This window comes from Mixophyes fleayi, chromosome 6 (genome assembly GCF_038048845.1).
Source record: "Mixophyes fleayi isolate aMixFle1 chromosome 6, aMixFle1.hap1, whole genome shotgun sequence".
Lineage (NCBI taxonomy): Eukaryota > Metazoa > Chordata > Amphibia > Anura > Limnodynastidae > Mixophyes > Mixophyes fleayi.
In genome coordinates this window covers 137,353,839-137,369,400 of record NC_134407.1, presented here as the reverse complement: position 1 = coordinate 137,369,400, position 15,562 = coordinate 137,353,839, and positions in this window count along the sequence as shown.

The following is a 15,562-nucleotide window of genomic DNA, read 5'->3' as shown; positions in this document are numbered from 1 at the left end:
TCCCCAATGATCTACAGCCTGGTGAGGAACATTTTTGCGGAGTTTAAAATCATCCCATAGCTATTGTCTCCAAAGGGATCCTTTTTGTTAGCTTTGTATTACAAGCCAAAATTCAGAAGTCTTTAACCACCGTTGGCTACTAATCTTTTCTAAAACACCTTTTTTTTTTATTAAAGAAAAGAATTAAATGAAAACAGATGCAAAATTATGCTTTGCTATAAAAAAAGCTTCAAAATAATGTTTTGGTTTTTGCACACCAACTGTTACAAATATATAAACGTGTGAAAAAGTGCTGTCCTCTGCTTTTAATTCTGGTTAAAATCAGACTGACAATAAAGCTCTGTCACTTTCCTGAGCACTGCCGCAACTTGATTTGGCCAACTATGGTGCTGTAATAATTATTATCTTCCATTTCAATTCTCATTCCCAAAGACTGGGAATGAGACTTGGGGACTGTCATCCTTGATCAGGACTGGAATGCGCACACATGAGTTCAGCCAGCAGTCGAGTGATCGAAACCCAGTACAAAGTTCTAGCTTGGTGGTGTTGGTGTCATAGCCTATTGGCCAAAATGTATCCTGGTCCCAGTCTATTGGCCAAAATGTATCCTAGTCATCTCTGTTGGAGATGCCAACTGGCGCCTGGCACCCCACTGCACATTTGGTGGGAATTCACAGCCCTTCACCCCTTCCAAGAGGGTGTGCTGCTCATTTCCAAAGCCATTACCGGAATAGAGGTACCCAGTTGCCCAGACTTTTGGCTGCTCAATGCCACTAATCTGCCCATCTCTCAATATAAGAAATTCACCCTGATATACTTCAACCATGTTGCGAAGGAATGGTTTGCACGACTAGATTTTACATGTCTATGGATAACCTGATCTTTTCACCAGCGGACAAGTTCCGAGAATATCACCTATTATGGTTCAAATGGTTGCAATTCAAAGAAACCCCCTGTATGCCATCTGGAATAATTGAGACCTGAGCCCTACTATGAGGCCCTCCCCTAATATTGGCTCAGCTCCTATGCGCACCACATACTGAAAAAGTGGTAATGGTGTACCTCATCTCCACCCCCCCTACTTCCCCCATCCCCTCTGCCTCCCCATGCCGTAATACAGCTCAAATGTTATACCAATCTTGGTTTGTTCACATGTGTTTATTACCTTGGCATTTGCATAAGCTGTACCCTTTCTTCAATAAAACTTGATTGTGCAAAAAAAAAAAAAAGACATATTAAAATAAAAAAAATATCAAGGTGGTTTCAAGTCATAAAATTTATTCTTTTTATTTTATGTGCAGTTTTGCATTTAGCTACTTTGACAGATTCCAAGCCACACATAAAATCACCAAAAAATGCAAAATGACTCTACAGTCTTACTTATAATAGAATCGTATATAGTCCGGGTGGTAAGATATTATGCCTACACCCATGGTCGTAGTTTTCATTTCCAACTTCCCTGCACATAGTTGACGCCTATATCTGATTATAATGTGCTATACTATGATAGCAGATTATGAACTATACTATAACCTACAGTCTAAACATAGAACTTTATCACCATTTATAATCTGTTATACAGGAGAGCACACAGCCAGGACCCGACAGCATGCAGCGTTTGACAACATTTGTAAATTAAGTTTGTAATATCTAATATTAAAATAATCTAGAAAAGAAGTGTGTGGAAAAGACAAACAGGTTTTAGTTTGAGAACTCTTTTGAAGTATTTAGTGAAAAAAAGAAGTTGCATGTTGGGGTGAATTGATGTGATGGAGAATGATATCTTGCACCAATCTCCTAGTCACAAGGTGGAGGTTCCTAGAATGGCTGCAATTATTGTTTCCTCTACAGAATAAGTTAAAGTGTTTATTTTAAAGGAAAATATTTATTCATGTAAATATAATGACATGCAAAATTGGGGAAGTTTGGTAGCATTTATAACAAAGTATGGAGTAGGTGCACTGGGGAATCTAGTTCTAAAGAATTACTAGGACAGGATAGTTAACCTCTTATGTCCAACCCATACTCTCCCAACATTTTCCCCACAAACGCAAAAGGGGTTATGGTCACACCACCTTGTGGGGGTCTTCCACGTCTATGGGGGCATGCCCAGTGCTTCAGAAGCACTAAGCTGTGCCCAACACCACTCTCTTATACTAAAACCACCCATCAACAGCAATCACCTGCCTCTGGTGCCAGTGCCATCTTTTCCATTGGGCACGATGGGCAGCTGCCCGGGGGCCCACAGGCAAGGGGGCCCCATAGGCACGGCTCTTAATGAGAATAAATAATCCTGCAAAAGAATAAAACCTGCTAAAAAAAACCTACAAGGGTCACTGAGCAAGTACATCTATCTATCTCTATCTCTATATATATCTATATCTGTATCTGTATCTGTATACATGTCACGGGCACTAGGAGTCTTTACCCAGGGATCACCAGGTGATAGGCTTACCAGAGCAGTATAGGTGGTAATATGGTACTCTGGTAGCAGGGTGATCACGGAACAGGAAATAGCAGATGATGAGATGCTCAGGAAAGTCTATGACTAGCAGCACTGGCAATATGGAGGTAATAATACACGAGGAACTGTATGGACAAAGGACACGTGAAGGTAGTCAGTGGTCTGCGGTAGCAAGTTGTACCACTGCTATAGTGAGGAGGAATGTCCAACAGAAACGAGGGGGTGATGAGAGTCAGCGGTCTGCAGATAGCAAGTTGTACCGCTGTCTGAGTGAAGGAGTGGAATCCAAGTGGAGGTATCCGGGTAGTCAGTGGTCTGCGATAGCAAGTTGTACCACTGCTATGTGAGAGGATACTGGAACAGGTGATACAGGAAACAGGGATCAGTGGTCTGCCTTCAGCAAGTTGTACCACTGAATATATATGTGAGGAGGTGCACGGGGAGAGACTGCAACACAAGATATACACGGGCACCTTGACTTTGAACCACAGTGATATGCACAATATAAATGTATAGATGACTGAACAATACTGCCAATATAGAAAGTCTCTTGAAGTAGTCCAGCATAAGATAACACAGTCAATGATGGCAATAGACTCAGCGGATAGCACACTCCAGAGGAGAACCAACACAGTCCAGCAAGGTATGCAATACACAGCACAGTCAATGAGAAGTATGCATACCGTGGTTCAGGAGGCAGTCAGACAGGAGTGCAGAGATACCTGAACGGCAGGAGGCCGGCAGGATGCGAAGTCCCTGGATGGGTGAAGCGGTGGTCTAGTAGGTGCAGCGCACGGGTAGGTAGACCAGCAGGGAACACAGGAAAGCGTGGAGAGCGGATCAGCAGTAGATGGATGAGTAGTGCTGAGGAGTAGCAGCAGCGGGTCTCTGCGGGAACACGGAGGTAGCCAATAGCAACCAGCAGGTGCAGTAACGATGGGACACGGGAGAGCAGAGTTGAACAGGCACTGTTGATCACGGAGAATAGCGGGTAGCAATAGTGGAGGCAGACTCAAGGAAACACGGGAGCGTTGACAAGGACTGAAGACTGAAGCGCACAGAGGCAGCGGATAGGAATCAGCCAAACAGTCACGATGAAACACAGACGGGTTGCAGGTTGAAGACTGTAGTGCACGGAGGCAGCGGATAGGAATCAGCTAGCAGTCACGATGATGAAACACAGACGAGTTGCAGGTTGAAGACTGTAGTGCACGGAGGCAGCGGATAGGAATCAGCTAGCAGTCACGATGATGAAACACAGACGAGTTGCAGGTTGAAGACTGTAGTGCACGGAGGCAGCGGATAGGCATCAGCTAACAGTCCCAATAATAAATGGTAGAGTAGAAGTGGTTAGAAGACTGTAGTGCACGGAGGCAGCGGATAGGAATCAGCTCACAGTCACGATGATACAGTAGATGGTAGAAGTGGTATGGGAACCACAGTAGTAGAAGTGGTTTGGAAACCACAGAGGTAGAAGTGGTTTGGAAACCACAGGAATCAGCTGGGCTGAATAAACGAGGAAACAAAGGAACACCTTCAGAGACTCATGGGGAATGAGACTCCAAGATCAGGCAACGTGGTGTTGACCACAGGTGCTTAATATAGGGAGGTTGCCTGATCTGCCAATTAAGTTAAAGGAACATACACTGAAGGTTTGGAAAGGGCTGCGCATGCGCAGTCCCTCAGGATAGAGGACGTCCACGGTTCCTAATAGTCCGGGAAGAAGCACTCACAGTCCGGTGAGTGACAGTACCCCCCCTTTTAAAGGTGGGCACAGAACGCCTGGAACCGGGCTTGTCCGGATTTTTGGAATAAAACTTCTTCAGAAGGGCAGGAGCATTAAGATCTTCAGCTTTGATCCATGAACGCTCTTCAGGACCAAAGCCCTTCCAATGAACGAGGAAACGGAGGACTCCTCGCGAAATTTTTGCATCCAATACCTCAGTAATCTCGAAATCCTCCTCCTGATGAACTTGAACTGGCTGCGGTGCTGAGGGAGGAGTCGAGAAACGATTGATAATAAGAGGTTTGAGTAAGGACACATGGAAGGCATTGGAAATCCGAAGATTCTTAGGAAGAAGAAGTTTAACACATACTGGATTGATAACTTGAATGATCCTATATGGACCAATAAAACGAGGGGCGAATTTCATAGATGGAACCTTCAAACGAATATTTTTGGTAGATAACCAAACCCGATCTCCAATTTTTAGTGGTGGAATAGCCCGCCTCTTCTTATCTGCGAAAGACTTATATTTGTTAGATGTCTTCTTTAAACAGGTTTTGACCTGAGACCAGATATTTTTGAAGGTCTGACAAGCAGTCTCCACAGCAGGAACTTGGGTGGGTGGGAGGGCAGGAAATTCCGGAAAAGACGGATGGTGACCGTAGACCACAAAGAATGGAGTTTTGGATGATGACTCATGGTACATGTTGTTATGGGCGAATTCAGCCCAAGGGAGCAATTCTACCCAGTTGTCTTGGTTGGCTGAAGAGAACATCCTAATAAAAGTCTCAAGATCTTGATTGACTCGTTCCGTTTGTCCGTTAGATTGCGGATGGTAAGACGATGAGAGTGCTAATCGTATGCCCAAGGTTTTACAAAGGGCCCGCCAGAATCTGGAAACGAATTGTACTCCTCTATCTGACACAATCTCAGACGGACATCCATGGATGCGGAAGATTTCTTTAATGAAATGTTCAGCCAGAGTAGACGAGGAAGGTAAACCGGACAGAGGGACGAAATGAGCCATCTTCGAAAATCTGTCTACCACTACCCAAATAGTATTGTGATTCTTACTTGGTGGCAAATCAGTAACGAAATCCATACTAATATGGGTCCAAGGCTTGGACGGAATGGGTAGTGGTCGCAGCAACCCTGCTGGAGTTCTGCGGGAGGATTTGAACTGAGAACATAAATCACAGGAAGCAATAAACTCTTTGACGTCTCTCCTCATTGAAGGCCACCAGTAACTACGAGAGAGAATCTCAAAGGTCTTATGTTCACCGGCGTGTCCAGAAAAACGAGAGGCATGGAACCACGAAAGGATTTTCCTCCTCAGAGTAGGAGGCACGAGGGTTTTCCCAAATGGTAGCATTTTGGTGGATGAAGCAGCCAGAGAAATACATTTGGGGTCTAGAATAGCATGGTTGGGAACCTCTTCTACATCAGAGGACGTCACAAAAGCTCGAGATAGAGCGTCAGCTTTCTTGTTCTTAGCAGCTGGTTTGAAGGTTATAATTAATTCAAAACGGGAAAAGAAAAGAGACCATCTTGCTTGACGAGGGTTCAAGCATTGAGCAGATTGCAAATATGACAAGTTCTTATGATCCGTGAAGATCGTCACCGGATGGCGAGCTCCTTCCAACAAGTATCTCCATTCCTCTAATGCAGCTTTGATGGCCAGCAACTCCTTGTCCCCGATAGTATAGTTTTTCTCTGCGGGCAGAAGACCCCGAGAGTAGAAGGCACAAGGATGTAATTTTTGTTGCTCCGAGCGTTGGGAGAGAATAGCTCCTAAGCCCACATTAGAGGCATCTACTTCTAGGAAGAAGGGGAGTGTCACATCAGGTTGTCGCAGAATGGGAGCAGACGAGAAGGACTCTTTGAGGATTTGAAAGGCTTGGAGAGCCTCAGATGACCATTGCTTAGTATTAGCCCCTTTCCGAGTTAAGGCCACAATGGGAGATGCAATGGATGAGAAGTCTTGAATGAAGCGTCTATAGTAATTGGCAAAACCTAAAAAACGCTGGATGGCACGAAGAGTAGTTGGCTGAGGCCAATGTAGTACAGCATTTACTTTGTCTGGATCCATCTTCAGGCCAACTCCGGAAACTATATACCCCAAGAATGGAATCTGGGGTAACTCGAATGAACATTTTTCCAATTTACAGAACAATGAGTTTTTCCGTAGTCTGGAGAGGACCTCTGCCACATGTTGGTGATGAGAAGGCAGGTCCTGTGAGAAGATCAATATGTCGTCCAGGTAGACAACGACACATACATATAATAAGTCCCGAAAGATCTCATTGATGAAACCCTGGAAAACCGCGGGGGCATTACACAGCCCGAAGGGCATTACTAAATATTCGTAATGCCCATCTCTGGTGTTAAACGCGGTCTTCCATTCGTCACCGGAACGGATTCTAATTAAATTGTAGGCACCACGAAGATCCAACTTAGTAAATATCCGAGCTCCCTTGATGCGATCAAATAGCTCAGTGATCAGCGGAATGGGATACCGATTCTTGATAGTAATGGCGTTGAGTCCACGAAAATCTATACAAGGGCGTAATGATCCATCCTTCTTTTTGACGAAGAAGAACCCAGCTCCAGCGGGAGAGGTGGAAGGTCGAATGAACCCACGCTGGAGATTCTCCTGTATGTACTCAGATGTGGCTTGAGTTTCAGGTAACGAGAGAGGATAGACCCGACCCCTGGGAGGAGTCTTGCCAGGTAGAAGGTCGATCGGACAATCCCAAGAACGATGAGGAGGAAGACGTTCAGACTGAGCTTTATCAAACACATCGGCAAATGAAGCATACTGAGGAGGGAGTCCCGGGGAGGACGATGAGATGGAAGATTGCTGTACTTTAAGAGGAATAACTTGAGAGAGACAACGATGGTGACATTCAGGCCCCCAAGACGTAACTTGAGGGGTGCGCCAGTCAATCTGGGGAGAGTGACATTGAAGCCATGGAAGGCCTAAGACAATCGGACTTGTCGTAACAGGAAGAATTAAAAACGAAATTTCTTCATGGTGTAGTACACCAATCTGAAGGGTTACTGGAGACGTACTCTGGGTGATGAGACCATTGATGAGACGTGATCCATCTATAGCCGTCACAGTAATGGGTGTTTTTAAAGTGATCACTGGTAGGGACCATTGATTCACTAGTGATTTAGAAATGAAATTTCCTGCTGCTCCGGAATCAATCAATGCCTGTGACTCAAAGGATTTGGTAGCAAAGGAAATCGTAACATCGAAAGCGCAGACTTTAGATTTCATAGACAATGGAGAGGACTCCAGGGACCCTAACTTCACCTCTCCAGAACTAGTTAGGGCCTGGCATTTCCCGATTTCTTAGGGCAAGAACTGAGCATATGTGTGGAATCAGCACAATAGATACAGAGTCTATTCTTTACTCTTCGTTTCCTCTCTTCTAAAGATAATTTGGAACGTCCTATCTCCATGGGAATCACAGAAGGTGAAACTGGACGAAATTGAGGGTTTAAACGAAGAGGTGCTTTAGCAGAAGTTGTTTTCTCAGATTCTCTTTCACGAAATCTCATGTCTACACGATGGCAAAGAGAGATCAAATCTTCTAGTGACGAAGGAAGCTCTTGGGTAGTCAGTGCATCTTTAATTTTATCGGAGAGCCCCTGCCAGAAGGCGGCAACTAATGCTTCAGTGTTCCACTGAAGTTCAGAGGCTAAGATCCTAAATTGAATGACATACTGTCCTACTGTATGGGAGCCTTGTCGTAAACGAAGAATGCTGGAAGCAGCGGAGGTCACACGACCTGGTTCATCGAACACACTTCGGAACGTGGAAATGAATTTGGCACTATCTTGTAGAATTGGATCGTTTCTTTCCCACAGAGGGGAGGCCCAAGCCAGGGCTTGTCCAGAAAACAATGAGATAAGATAGGCCACTCTGGAACGATGGGTAGAAAAATTTTGAGGTTGGAGTTCAAAATGGACTGAACATTGGTTAAGGAAACCTCTACAAGTTTTGGGGTCCCCGTCATATTTTGACGGAGTAGGCAGGTGAAGCGTAGGAGCTGTAGACACCTGGGATGGCACTGGGGAAACGGAGGAAAGCACAGGAGCTTCAATACTAGCTGTAACAGTCTGTCCAGATGTTCCTTGGGAGGTTAACGATTGGTAACATTGAAGTAACAGCTGTTGGCGAGCATCCTGTTGCTCCACACGGCTGACCAGATGCTGCAGCATCTCTTTAGCAGTAGGTTCCGTATCTGGGTCTGTCATGGCCTGATCTTACTGTCACGGGCACTAGGAGTCTTTACCCAGGGATCACCAGGTGATAGGCTTACCAGAGCAGTATAGGTGGTAATATGGTACTCTGGTAGCAGGGTGATCACGGAACAGGAAATAGCAGATGATGAGATGCTCAGGAAAGTCTATGACTAGCAGCACTGGCAATATGGAGGTAATAATACACGAGGAACTGTATGGACAAAGGACACGTGAAGGTAGTCAGTGGTCTGCGGTAGCAAGTTGTACCACTGCTATAGTGAGGAGGAATGTCCAACAGAAACGAGGGGGTGATGAGAGTCAGCGGTCTGCAGATAGCAAGTTGTACCGCTGTCTGAGTGAAGGAGTGGAATCCAAGTGGAGGTATCCGGGTAGTCAGTGGTCTGCGATAGCAAGTTGTACCACTGCTATGTGAGAGGATACTGGAACAGGTGATACAGGAAACAGGGATCAGTGGTCTGCCTTCAGCAAGTTGTACCACTGAATATATATGTGAGGAGGTGCACGGGGAGAGACTGCAACACAAGATATACACGGGCACCTTGACTTTGAACCACAGTGATATGCACAATATAAATGTATAGATGACTGAACAATACTGCCAATATAGAAAGTCTCTTGAAGTAGTCCAGCATAAGATAACACAGTCAATGATGGCAATAGACTCAGCGGATAGCACACTCCAGAGGAGAACCAACACAGTCCAGCAAGGTATGCAATACACAGCACAGTCAATGAGAAGTATGCATACCGTGGTTCAGGAGGCAGTCAGACAGGAGTGCAGAGATACCTGAACGGCAGGAGGCCGGCAGGATGCGAAGTCCCTGGATGGGTGAAGCGGTGGTCTAGTAGGTGCAGCGCACGGGTAGGTAGACCAGCAGGGAACACAGGAAAGCGTGGAGAGCGGATCAGCAGTAGATGGATGAGTAGTGCTGAGGAGTAGCAGCAGCGGGTCTCTGCGGGAACACGGAGGTAGCCAATAGCAACCAGCAGGTGCAGTAACGATGGGACACGGGAGAGCAGAGTTGAACAGGCACTGTTGATCACGGAGAATAGCGGGTAGCAATAGTGGAGGCAGACTCAAGGAAACACGGGAGCGTTGACAAGGACTGAAGACTGAAGCGCACAGAGGCAGCGGATAGGAATCAGCCAAACAGTCACGATGAAACACAGACGGGTTGCAGGTTGAAGACTGTAGTGCACGGAGGCAGCGGATAGGAATCAGCTAGCAGTCACGATGATGAAACACAGACGAGTTGCAGGTTGAAGACTGTAGTGCACGGAGGCAGCGGATAGGAATCAGCTAGCAGTCACGATGATGAAACACAGACGAGTTGCAGGTTGAAGACTGTAGTGCACGGAGGCAGCGGATAGGCATCAGCTAACAGTCCCAATAATAAATGGTAGAGTAGAAGTGGTTAGAAGACTGTAGTGCACGGAGGCAGCGGATAGGAATCAGCTCACAGTCACGATGATACAGTAGATGGTAGAAGTGGTATGGGAACCACAGTAGTAGAAGTGGTTTGGAAACCACAGAGGTAGAAGTGGTTTGGAAACCACAGGAATCAGCTGGGCTGAATAAACGAGGAAACAAAGGAACACCTTCAGAGACTCATGGGGAATGAGACTCCAAGATCAGGCAACGTGGTGTTGACCACAGGTGCTTAATATAGGGAGGTTGCCTGATCTGCCAATTAAGTTAAAGGAACATACACTGAAGGTTTGGAAAGGGCTGCGCATGCGCAGTCCCTCAGGATAGAGGACGTCCACGGTTCCTAATAGTCCGGGAAGAAGCACTCACAGTCCGGTGAGTGACAATACATCTATATCTATATCTAGGGGCCCCGATGCACTGCTTTGCCCGGGGGCCCATAATGTTGTTAAGATGGCCCTGTCTGGTGCAAGTGGCTCCTGTTCTCCATGGTGAGCAGAGACATACTTCCAAACTTCCCACAAGTCAGGACAAACGATTATCACAAATTATCAAATTATTTTCCCCCGATAATGCCCAAATGAGTTTTGTCTAAAACTGCTAGATGGAAAGAGGTTTGAGCTGGTGGATATTTTTCTCATTTGGTTGTCTTTGTTACTGGAGAATCACAGAACAGAGTTCCTGCTGGGAATCCTTTGACGATCCAGAGCATGTTTCCAATATTTGAAATTCATTTCCAGGGACACTTTGCTGCTAGTACAGCCATGTAGGTCACAATTCCCATCATGCCATTTTTACTGTGTGTGATAATTTTTTACTGTTTGTGTTTTTAAATTTAAACACCTTTTCAATAAATGCAAGTTGTATACAATTTGGAGGGCTCCTTTAAGCTGCTGCCTAAAAAAAATAGAACTAGAGTTTCACCAACTCAAGCATTCATGTAAACATTTACAAAATATTCTATGTTTACGGGTGCTGGCTTAAAAAAGAAACCACAGATAATGAATGTGTTTTTTGTATTTTAAAGACATTATTTATTAATTTTCATCACACAAAGTACAAACAACTGCCATGGTCAAAAGGTAACGAGGACAAATGATATCTTTAAGCATGAGCAAGAAACAAAGACCAAACTCGATTGAGTTAATTGCACAATATGAATAGATAGACTGTTTACAGTAGCACAAAATTGGAGAGAGATCTTGGAGAAGAGTATAGAAGTGTGACAATGTATAAGGTGGATAGGGAAGAGGTAGGAAGAAGAAAGAGAGGGGGAAGGGGAAGTTGAGACTGAATCCAGGACCCCCGGGGGCCGACTGACAGTATGCAATGTGTAGCCTACTTAATATCAATCACAAGAAGAGGGCTGAGACACTCTGAAGTTGGTCAGGTGGTTGGGCAGGAACAGAGGTATTATTGTAAAGAAGCCAGCCAGTTACCCCAAATATTACTAGTTTGAAAGCTCGACTGACTGCGGAGAAAGCAACAGGAATGGCAGAGAATAGATAAGTGCAATAGCCTGCAGACTGCAGGCCAAATCACTGAAGTCATGGTGAACAGGTAGGCACAATAGCCTGCAGACGGCAGAACAGTACTACTGGAATAGTGGAGATACACAGGAGATGCAATAATTTGCCGATTGCAGATTAGTACCACTGGAATGGTGGAGATACACAGGAGATGCAATAGCTACGTCCAATAACTAAGCGTTTAGGTGACCAAAAGAAAAGGCACTGACTAACTGGAGGAGGTGCCTTTGATGATAGGAGGCTGGGATGAAGGTGAATGACTAGGCTGCAGAGGGGGAAAAGCGATTGGGTCTGCACATGCCAACACGGAAGATGGCGGCCGCCATGGACTGCAAGGAACCATCCCTGGAGAAGAGAAGCTAAGAGCACCGGGCTTTGGGCAGGGAAGCTAAACACCCAGCCTGTGACAATCAGTCAGAAGTGTAACAATATATTCTTTTTAGCCTGGTGGGAACTAAGTATCAACAGTAATATATTTTGTAGGCATTTTCCTTAACAAGGAATGAGATGGATGTCCTAGAGACTCTGGGCCTGAGTCATTAAGGAAAGTAAGGCAGAAAAAAAGGAGTAAATGTTTTCTGGGCAAACCATAGTACAATGCAAGGGGTGCAAATTAGTTTACTATTTTACAAATAAATTAAATACTGGCTGTTCTTTTCATCTGGCACACACATACTTGCTAGCTTTATTTTTACACTGAAAGTTGATCTAAGACCTACCCCAACTATAAATCTGTCCCCACATTTTAAATTTAACCCCCCCTACAATGCAACATGGTTTAGCCTAGGTGGAAAGTTACTCCTTTTTTATGCTTTACTCTCCTTAATGACTTAGCCTCCTCCCTCTAATTGTTGCCAAGGTGTCCTCATGTGGTGGTCTGCCCAAGTCAGCCTCCCATCTGAGTTCATAGATGTGGGGGTTGGTTTGCTTGGAAAGGTGAGAAGATTATATAGTGTGGAAATAATCACCCTTTGCAGAGGCTAGTGCACACATGAGTCGTATTTCTCCCACAGCATCGGTAGTGAAATACATTGATCTGCATATAAACCATCCCCCACCATCCTGATATCCCTCTCCTGCCAGGCTCTGAAACGGGAGGATCATTACCCTGGGGTAAAGGCGGATTGTCCCAGAGAGGCGTTATAGGAGAATGAGTGGAGGTGGTCTCGAAATGGAGCTTGCAATAATCCCAAATCTGACAGGTGAAGGGGGCCACAGGGTGTGATCTCAACCAGAGGGATTTAGCACCCATTGGGACCCCCAAAGCTGAGCCTACAGATGACGTAGGACAGCAGGAGGCCTATAGTGAATGATTTTTTAATGAGGTGTTGGATCATAAGTACATTCCAAAATGCCATATGCAGGTTTTATTTTCAGATTTTCTGAGTATTTAGGAAACGCCTTACACTCAAAGTTTAATACAAGAAAAAAATCATGGGTGTTTAAGCCCCTCTCTGGAACTTGTGTATCTGCTCACTTGGTTAAAGAATTAAATATGCAACTAATCTTGTTTCCAATAAGTGGATCTTATTTCTCCTTTTTTTTTTCTCAGCAAAACCTCATAGAACATTTTTGATGCATAACTGTGGAGGATCTCTTGCACAGCAGTGAATCACCAGCAGACTACCATGGTTTACAAAGAGATTGCTTCTTCTTTTGACACCATCTATTTCTAGGTATAATGCACTATATACTCTTTCTTTTACATTTTTTCCTTCTATCCATCAAAAACGTTATAATATTTCTGAGAAAAGAAAAGACAGCAAAAAAGATCACTGACTGGAAACAAGATTAAATGCATCTTTAATTCTTGAACCAAGTAAGCAGATACACAAAGGGGAAGAGTTCTAGAGAGGGGCTATTACACCCATGTTTTTATCTTGTATCGAATGTTGGAATTAAGGAGCTTCCTAAATACTCTTTGAAAATTTAAAATACACACCTGCATTCTTTGGGACATTTTGGAATGTACCTCATGCAAAAATCCGTCTGCTCCAGAGTTGCCAGTCCATGCGGTTCAGCCCGAGTTACCACTTGGTGCTGTCTGCCCTCAGGCTTCTCAAAGTGCTGTCTGCTCTCAGGCTTCTCAAAGTGCTGTCTGCCCTCAGGCTTCTCAAAGTGCTGTCTGCCCTCAGGCTTCTCAAAGTGCTGTCTGCCCTCAGGCTTCTCAAAGTGCTGTCCCTGCCAAGTCTGCCGCCCAGTCTGGGCCTGCTGGCAAGCCTTCTGCCCAGTCCGGGCCCGCTGCCCAGCCTTCTGCCCAGTCTGGGCCTGCTCCCAAGTCTGCCGCCCAGTCTGGGCCTGCTCCCAAGTCTGCCGCCCAGTCCGGACCTGCTCCCAAGTCTGCCGCCCAGTCCGGGCCTGCTCCCAAGTCTGCCGCCCAGTCCGGGCCTGCTGCCAAGCCTTCCGCCCAGTCCGGGCCTGCTGCCAAGCCCGCCGCCCAGTCCGGGTCTGCTGTCAAGCCTGCTGCCAAGCCTGTCGCCCAGTCCGGGTCTCCTGTCAAGCCTGCTGCCAAGTCCGAGCCATCTGTTGCGGTGCTAAATGTGAGCCGTTGCCTTTCTTTGAGGGGCACATTTCCCAACTTTGTACCCTTCTGAAATTTGCTGCCTCTTATATGCCCTCCATACCAGAGCTTGTTAACAACCCTAAGGGACGGGTACTGTTCCTTATTACGTATTTTAAAGGAGAGGCTTTGGAATGGGCAAATCCATTTATTGAAACCCAAGATCCCATCCTGTTTGACTTACAACGGTTTGTTGAGGAAGTAATCAAAAAGTTTTCTCCAACCCCTGCAGTGCCATCCTGTGGGTCACCTGTGCTTTCAGCAACACTACCCGGCACTACAGTCCGAGAACTACCCTTGTGCTCCACCCAGTTGGAGCAGGTTCCAACTCTAAGGAAGTCCTGTAAGAGAGGAGGACGTAAGAAAAGAGGTGGTTCTGCAGTGCTTGAACTGGCAGCTGGCATAGTCTCCTTTGCCCGTCCATCCATGGACGAGGACTTTTCTGCCGGGCCCCCAATTCTGGACTATGATTCCGATGAATTCAGACATTTTTGGTAATTGGGCGTCTGGAATCCGCCCTTAAGGGAGGGGGTACTGTCACGATCTGCCTACAGCTTATGCATTACATGCTGCTTTGCATGGCAGCTCCTGCCTTTTTGTCTTTATCATTGTATTTGTATTGGCAGTACCTCCATTCACCAGAGGTGCTGCTATTGTGCCTTATTGTGTGCATTAGGGGTTAACCTTCATGTTCCAATTATCCCATGCACCTGGGTGTGGTTTTCCCTTTATATACCCTGTCACTCCCAGCACACATGGCTGGTTATTGTTGTCCTATTCTGATGTCATATCCTGTGTTACCTGTGGATTCTTCCTCCTGCCTTGCTCCTCTTGTTCATGCTGCCTGGAATCTGTTCATACCCCTGCTTCCCTGCATTAGCTGTGTACCGGCTTGTTTCTGGACATTTATATTATTTCCTGCATCAGCCTGCACCTGGTAATTACCACTACTCCTGACTACCTGTTATTTATACTTGTCTGCAAATAAACACAGAGTGTTTTCACCATATTCGTGACTCCTAGCTGTACTTCTGTTTATAACCGTGACAGCTTTATCTCCTCACCTGACCTCTCTTCTTCTCTTTTATCATGTATAACAAACTAACTCTCTCGCTGTTCCACATCTGGTGCACCAATCTGCATATCGTTATACTTGTTCTCAAATAGCTCCAGAATTTAGTTCCAGTTACTTACCCTCACCTTAAAATCCCTCACTAACTCCTCCCCTTCATACATCTCTGATCTTGCCCTCTTCGATCTGCCTCTGCTACACCTATCTCCCTCTGTGATAACAACCTCTTACACCTACCTTCAAGACTTCTCCCGTACTCTTCCAGACTTATGGAACTCCCTCCCAGACCATTCTCTATCCTATCAAGTTCTCTCTCAAAACCTTCCTCCTCAATACAGACTATTCTATTCACAACCGACACTACTCCTTCTACATGTAAGCTACAGTCCTATGTCCACTCCGAATTCTATAAACTCCTATTGTCTATGCATTGCCCTCTACCTCTAGACTGTAAGCTCTCATGAGCAGGACTTTGACTGTCAAAGTGTTGATGTTTTTTATAGTGCC